Source organism: Rhincodon typus, unplaced genomic scaffold (assembly GCF_021869965.1).
Source record: "Rhincodon typus isolate 14 unplaced genomic scaffold, sRhiTyp1.1 hic_rhity00009040, whole genome shotgun sequence".
NCBI classification, from domain to species: Eukaryota; Metazoa; Chordata; class Chondrichthyes; order Orectolobiformes; family Rhincodontidae; genus Rhincodon; species Rhincodon typus.
The window spans coordinates 721-8,368 of record NW_025974678.1 but is presented as its reverse complement, the minus strand read 5'-3'; the positions used below and the strand labels follow the sequence as shown (position 1 = coordinate 8,368).

Below are 7,648 nucleotides of genomic sequence, written 5' to 3'. Positions count from 1 at the left end.
TCTCAGATTCTCCAGCATCTGCAGTTCCTGCTATCTGTGGGAAGAAAACTGTTTTCCCTCTACAACTTTCTGTCTACAGATGCTGCCAGACCCGCTGAGTTTCTCCAGCAAATTCTATTTCCGTTTATGTTTCCGATTTCCGGAATACGCGGGGGTTTATCTTTAGTTTTAATGCAGAACAGGAGCCTGGGTTAACCGCAATGAAGTATAAACCAAAGACGAGCAGAATGCAATCATTAGTTAAACAGAACTGGAAAAGCAGAAAATAAAATAGCAAGGATAGATTTACAGGGTGAGTGAGGTGAAAGGGTGCTTTAGCATGAATTGCCATTCCATTTATAAAAACATTTTTGAACAGAAAACAAAATAGCAAGGATAATTTTACACAGTTAATGAGGTTAAAGCGTGCATTGGCACGAATTGCCATTCCATTTATGAAAAAAAGATGCTGAGGTCCCACCGAGATTTGAACTCGGATCGCTGGATTCAAAGTCCAGAGTGCTAACCATTACACCATGGGACCGCGCTGCTAACGGCCTGTGGAATAGCAGCTTTCATAAGTAATACTGCCGCTTGTTCTCGATCCCTGCGATGTGGATAGGCGATTCTGAGTGGTGGGGTAAAGACAGTGTCTTTATCGTAGGGAGTTAATTTGCAGGGTTATTTTAATCTTTAATTTTCGCCTATCATTCCCCTCTCCCACACCAGCAAAGGAGCCCGAGGCTCGGAGCCGGAACTTGCCGAACTGCCCGGTGACGTCACATGCTGTTCGGCAATCTCCGGAACGGGGCGGGGCTCAGGCTTCCATCCACGGGAAGAGGGACCAGCGGAGTGTCTGAGAGCCAGCTTCGAGGGATCTGTGGGTGGATGCTGAAGATTCAATAAGAAACATGGAGGACTGCACATTGTAGCTTCCAAGCAAATGGGGTCAGGATTACAGGCAAAAACAAAACATTTACCAGGTGCATTGGCATACCCAGGTCTCGTTGCAGATCTTACGGTAGCTTCAAGCTCTGCTACACAGAGGGACAAGGGCGCATGATGCATGGGAACACTGCCAACCACAAGTGAGCTCCTGCCCCAGCCACACAAAGTCCCAAGTTGGTAACGTCACCATTCCTTCCTTCCACTGTTCCCACATCAAACTCATAGAATCATACAATGGAGAAAGAGGCCCTTCAACCCACTGAGTCACTACCACCAAAAATCCTGGTACTCCATCTTCAGGGCGGTGCTTTTGCTCACACTGCAACACCTGGATTCCAGTGATTCAAGAGAAAGGCTATGGCAGGCTGCCCCGTTTTGCAATAACAAATGCAGTTTCTCATTAAACATCCCAGTGCACGAATGTTTATCTCAAGAATTGCTCAAATGTCACGGGTTTTTGCGTTTACCTATTTGGACAATCATTACAATATTCAAACTATAAAACTAGCAACCACACAGTCTTTATGATCAGCCCTTTCAAATAGTAGAACATGTTGGAGGTACTGCTTACAATTTACACTCCCCTCCAGCTCCACCACACCCGGCACTTTTCCCTGCAACCGCAGGAAGTGCTACACCTGTCCCCATACCTCCTCCCTCACCCCCATCCCAGGCCCCAAGAAGACTTGCCACATCAAGCAGTTGTTCACCTGCACATCTGCCAATGTGGTATACTGCATCCGCTGTACCCGGGGTGGCTTCCTCTACAAAGGGGAAACCAAGCAGAGGCTCGGGGACCGCTTTGCAGAACACCTACGCTCGGTTCGCAATAAACAACTGCACCTCCCAGTCGCAAACCATTTCAACTCCCCCTCCCATTCCTCAGACGACATGTCCATCCTGGGCCTCCTGCAGTGCCATAACAATGCCACCCGAAGGTTGCAGGAACAGCAACTCATATTCCGCTTGGGAACCCTGCAGCCCAATGGTATCAATGTGGATTTCACAAGCTTCAAAATCTCCCCTCCCCCTACCGCATCCCAAAACCAGTCCAGCTCGTCCCCGCCTCCCTAACCTGTTCTTCCTCCCACCTATCCCCTCCTCCCACCTCAAGCCGCACCTCCATCTCCTACCGACTAACCTCATCCCGCCCCCTTGACCTGTCCGTCCTCCCTGGACTGACCTATCCCCTCCCTAACTCCCCACCTACACTCACCTTTACTGGCCCCATCGCTGCCTCTTTGACCTGTCTGTTTCCTCTCCACCTATCTTCTCCTCTATCCATCTTCTATCCACCTCCCCCTCTCTCCCTATTTATTTCAGAACCCCCTTCCCCTCCCCCATTTCTGATGAAGGGTCTAGGCCCGAAACGTCAGCCTTCCTGCTCCTACGATGCTGCTTGGCCTGCTGTGTTCATCCAGCTCTACACCTTGTTGTCTCAGATTTTCCAGCATCTGCAGTTCCTCCTAGCTCAGATTAAATGATTGTTTTTATTCATTCATGAGGTGATGGTGTCACTGCCAATGCTAGCATTTGTTGCCCATCCCTAATTGCCCAGTGAGCAGTTAAGAGTCAGTCATCCACACTGCTGTGGGTTTGGAGTCACATGTAAGCCAGACCAGCTATCAATGGCAGTTTCCTTCCCTAAAGGACGTAGTGTACCAGATGGGTTTTGCCAACAATGAACAATGGGCTCATGGTCATCATTGAATCTTAATTCTAGATTTTTTTATTGAATTCAAATTCCACCACCTGCCATGGCAGGTTTTGAACATCAGTCCCCAGAACATTATCTGGGTCTCTGAATTAACAGTGCAGTGACAATACCACTAGGCTGTCGCCTCCCTTGAATGGGGAAGAAAATACCAGATGGAAAATAATTTAAATAAGTGCAAAGCTTGGTACATAAAGAGCGAGAGACAAATTATTTCTTAAATGGTAACTTGTTGTGAAGTGTTTGCTGTCCAAAGGGACTTCGGTGACTTTATTAATGAGTGTTATGGACCAGGCCAAACCCTCTCAAAATATTCAGAATAGAGTCTGGACCTTAACTTTTTTTTAAAGGTAAGTGCCAGGCATTGCAAACCAGATGCAATTTGATTAGTCAAACGATCAGATTTGAAACAAGCATACTCTATAACTAAAATACATCAAAAGAAAGAAGAAATTGGAATAACTTAACTCTATTGGAAAATTTAACAGAATACTAGATTATGTAATAGTAATTGTTCCAATATAGTAATATCCCATAAACTCAACCTTGGAAAAAGGCAAATTCAATCAAAGAGATGATCTCACAGATAATGTTCCACTTCACGAGGGAAATTGCATCAACAGAAAATTCTGAGGGAGAGGGAGAGTAGCAGGGAGAGATGTGCTGCAGTATCCAAACTCAGCTTCAAGACCCAAACAACAACTACTACTGAAAACTAAAACTAAAAATCCTGGTTCTGTGGGAGCTTATCCCACCTATTCAGGCTGCTTCTATTGTCCCTACCTTTAAAAAACCCAAAGCCTCACAAACTGTTTACTCTAACAGCTTTGAATAGACTGCTCTGTACCTCATTCTCAATATTTCTTCACAAAAAACGTACCCAGGACAAAATACACCTCTTAAAGCCACATGAGTCACCAAATTCTAACCTGCAGGTACAATTATCAATAAGAAAAGCAAATGGTATTTCCAAAAGCTGTAGCTGCATAATGATGTGATTAACCTTTTCTGAATATGTCACACATCAGATGCTTGGGGAGTCTTCAGACAAGCCAGTTCCACACATAACAATACATGCATTTGATGAACCATTTAGAATGGGGTTTGGATTTTTGGATTTTGTTAAAGCCTTGCCTACAAATAACTTGGGTCACAAATATCTCCTGACCATTGTGGATTTGTACACTTGATTTCCAGAGGTAGTACCATTGAAAATTGTCACAGAAAAATTGTGATTGAGGATCTCGACCAGATTTCTATAAGGTACGGATCACCAATTAAAAATAAAGAAACGCATCCCAGCTGTGGTCAAATGTCATGTCAGTTATGTTTCAGAATGTCATGTGTAATTTAGTCAACTTATTATTACAGTACCAAGGTACCTTGAAGAGAAATCATCAGAGAAATGTGGGAACACACATGAAGAAGTATCCATTCAGCCCATTGTTCCTGCTGCATGTTCAATTCAGTCATGGCTGATAATCCAATTGGCTGTGTTATTCCCCCATTAGCTCCATGTCCCTTAATGTTATTTGCATTTTGAAATTTGTCACTCTCTACTTTAAACATACTCAATGACTGTGCTTCTACAGCCCTCTGGAGTACAGCATTCTAAAGATTCACAACGTTCTGGGTTAAAAAAAATACTCCTCTTCTTGTGCCCAAGTGACTTCCCTTTTACTTTGAATTTGTATCCCATAGTTCCAGCGTCCCCAACTAGGGGAAACAATCGACAATCAACTGTCTATCCCTTTAAGTAATTTGTAGGTTTCAATGAGAACTCATTGAATCCTGAGAGAATACGGTCCCATTCACCCTAACCATTATTTACAGGGCAGTACTGCCATCTCAGGAGCAAGTCTGATGAATTTTCGATGTCAAAGATATTCTTTCAAAGGAAAGGGGACTCAAACTGCCTGCAGTACTCAAGCACTGTCTAAACAAGTTTCTATATTATTAAAGCAAGACTTTATTACTCCTGGAATTAAATCCTCTTGCAACATACTATTAGCCTTCCTAAATGCTTCCTTCACTTGTATGTTCATCTTCATTGAATTATTGATGCTCACACATAGGTCTCATTGTACACCTAGATTCTTTAATCTCTTACCATTTAAGAAACAAGCTGCACATCTGTTTCTTCTACCAAACTGGATAACCTCAAATTTGTCCACACTATAATCTATCTGAAATGTTCCTGCTAATTCAATAGGCCTGTCCCAATCCTCTTGAAGTCACTTCCTCACAACGCATATTCCTACATAGCTTTGTGTTAACTTTGAACCTGGAAATATTATATATTGTCCCTGTGTCCAGATGATTGAGATATATATATATATATATATATATAAATACACACATATATATGTGTGAACAGCTGAGCTCAAGTATTGATCCCTCTGGTATTCCACTTTCCCCAGCCGGCCAACATGAGATGATCTAATTGTTCATATTCGCTTTTTGTGTCTATTAGCCAATTCTTAATTAAGGCCAGTTTATTACCTCCAGTCCCACGTGCTTGCATTTTGTTAACCAACCTGGTGTGGCAGGCTTTATCAAAAGTCTTTTGAAAATCCAAGTATACCATGGCCACTGAGTCCACTTTATGAACTCTGTTCACAGCATCCTGAAAAAACTCCATCAGGTTTACCAAACTTGATTTCCCATCACAAGTTGATGCTGATTAGGCCCATTAAGATAATTGTTATTTGTGTCAATTTATAATATCCACTATATTAGATTGTGGCATTTTTATGACTGCTACATATGGCTGACAGGTCCGTATTTCCCTATTTTCTCTCTTTATCCCTTCTTAAGTAGTGAAGTAACATTGGGTTCCTTCCAATATGCAGAACTACCTCACAATCTATAGAATTTTGGAAGATGATCACCAATACATCCATTATTTCCATTGCTGTCTCTTCCAATATTCTAACAAGTCTGATCAGGGCCTATTGTTTTGAGTATTCCAGGATTGAGAGAAAGGGATATTGCTCATATTATTTGTGGGTAGGGACCTGTGAAATTCGTCCACTGGTTTCAGCCCTTTTGAATTAGTCTATGGGCATGAAGCAAGTTGTCCCATTTAATCTCATTGAGGAGCATTTTTAGCACAGGAGAAAGAAGATACCCTTGCTAGATCATGTGTCAAAGATCTGATTACGCCTCCAAACAGCTTGTGCAATGGCTGGAGAATGTCTCAATGTTCTTAACAAGTGATGAAAGCACAAGCAAATGCAACAACTAAGTCATGGAGTTTTGATCCCGAGAATAAGGTATGGACTTGTTTCCTTTGTCTGACAAAAGTCTGAAATCTAGATTTAATGGATCACACTGTATTAAAAAGAAATTCGATTAAGTGAATTATGTGGATGGTACCCCAGACAGAAGAAAGAATCAAAGCGTAGGTCATGTGAACATGCTGAAGAAGTATTATAGCCAAAAGCATACACAGGCAGTAGGGTTATTAGATGTGGTACAGAATATAGATGATGATGTGTGTGATGAACCAAATGATAGATCTGAGATTGAATTCTCAGTTTGAGCTTCCTGTAGTCAAGCTGATGAATGAAAAGGTGTTAGGAGATGCCACACCAACTACTTGAACAACAGTAGAAACACAAAGCTAGCCTGTTGAGGCAATATGAACCTGTAGGCTTAGATGAACTAGAGTGTATTGCTCTGGCTACTCATCAGATTGAGGTGGATGATGTTTCGTCATTTAAACACTAGAGGCTCAATGCTAGCGATTGGCCAATGTCAATCTGGAGGTTCACTTTACTTTAGGGAATGATATATTGAACCCAGCCAAGGTAACTGGCACTCTCCTGTCATTAAGGTGGAGAAGTCAGATGGTTTTTAGACACTCTGCACCAGTTATCAAAATGTTAATGCAGTAACTAAGACTGATTCATATTTAAACCCAGGACTCAGGATTGTATTTGTAGGATAGGGAATCTGTTCTTCGTTAACAAGGTTGCTTTGTTTAAAGGATTTTGGTTTGTCCCCTTGAAGCACTAAGCCAAATTCATTTTTGATTTTGTGACTACAGCTGGTCTGTTCCAATGTAAAATCAAGCCATGTGGGAGGAAAGTTGTACAAGCTACATTTTAAAGATTAAAGCTGAATTCCAGGATAATTCATTCTGTTGTGTATTTCAATAACTTTTCAGTTTAAAACAACACTTGGAGTAACCATATCAGGGATATGAGAGCTTGATTTAATTTGACAAACTGGCTACAGATAACCTTATTATAAAACTGGTTAATAGTAGGTTTTCCAGGGTCAAGGTCACTTACTTTGGATAAATAATTGGTTGAGGTCAAATTTTGCCATGAGACGCCAAGGTCCAGACAATATCAAACTTTCCCATCTCCTGGACAAAGAAAGAAATACCACAATTTCTGGGTAGCTTTGACCCTACAGGAAATATGTTCATAGTTTTGGAACATTAATAGAGCCATTTTAAATTTGTTGAAAAAAAATGTGACATTCAAATGGACAGAGTTGTGCCAAGCGGCATTTGAGAAGTGAAAGGCCTTTTCAATATGTGATTCAGTTCTTGCAACCCAGATTTTAGTAAACTATTCAAGATGGCTATCCACAGCAATGCCATGGGGTAAGAGTGGTGCCACCAATGCTCCAAAATGATATACGTATGGAATGACCAGCTAGTTATTTTTTTCTAGAAAGTGTAATAAGCCTCAAAAGAAGTGCTCAACCATTGAGAAAGTAACTTTAAGTCTTGTACTAGCCCTTCAAGAATTTGAATCGTCAGGGGAAATAGTAGCTGACACAAACCACAACATTCAGATAAACAGCTTCAGGCTGTTTGTTAGTGTAAGACAGACATTTACATTAAAAATTGTGCATGTGCAGTTAAATAAAATGCAACTGCTAATGCTCCATCAAGGGTTAACAGGAAGACAGGCTCGAGGAAAGCTTTAAGCTATGATAATTCTGTTATGATTGAATCTTCCAAATATCAATTGTTACATTGGGTATTGA

At 41.5% G+C, this 7,648-nt stretch overlaps 1 non-coding gene across 1 annotated transcript; it reads right to left on the bottom strand.

The window, feature by feature from the left end:
- Nucleotides 1-451: 451 nt before the first annotated feature.
- On the bottom strand, nt 452-523 carry trnaq-uug. Its single transcript has one exon. It is a non-coding gene; the product is annotated as a tRNA-Gln (tRNA).
- Between the last annotated feature and the right edge of the window lie 7,125 nt (nt 524-7,648).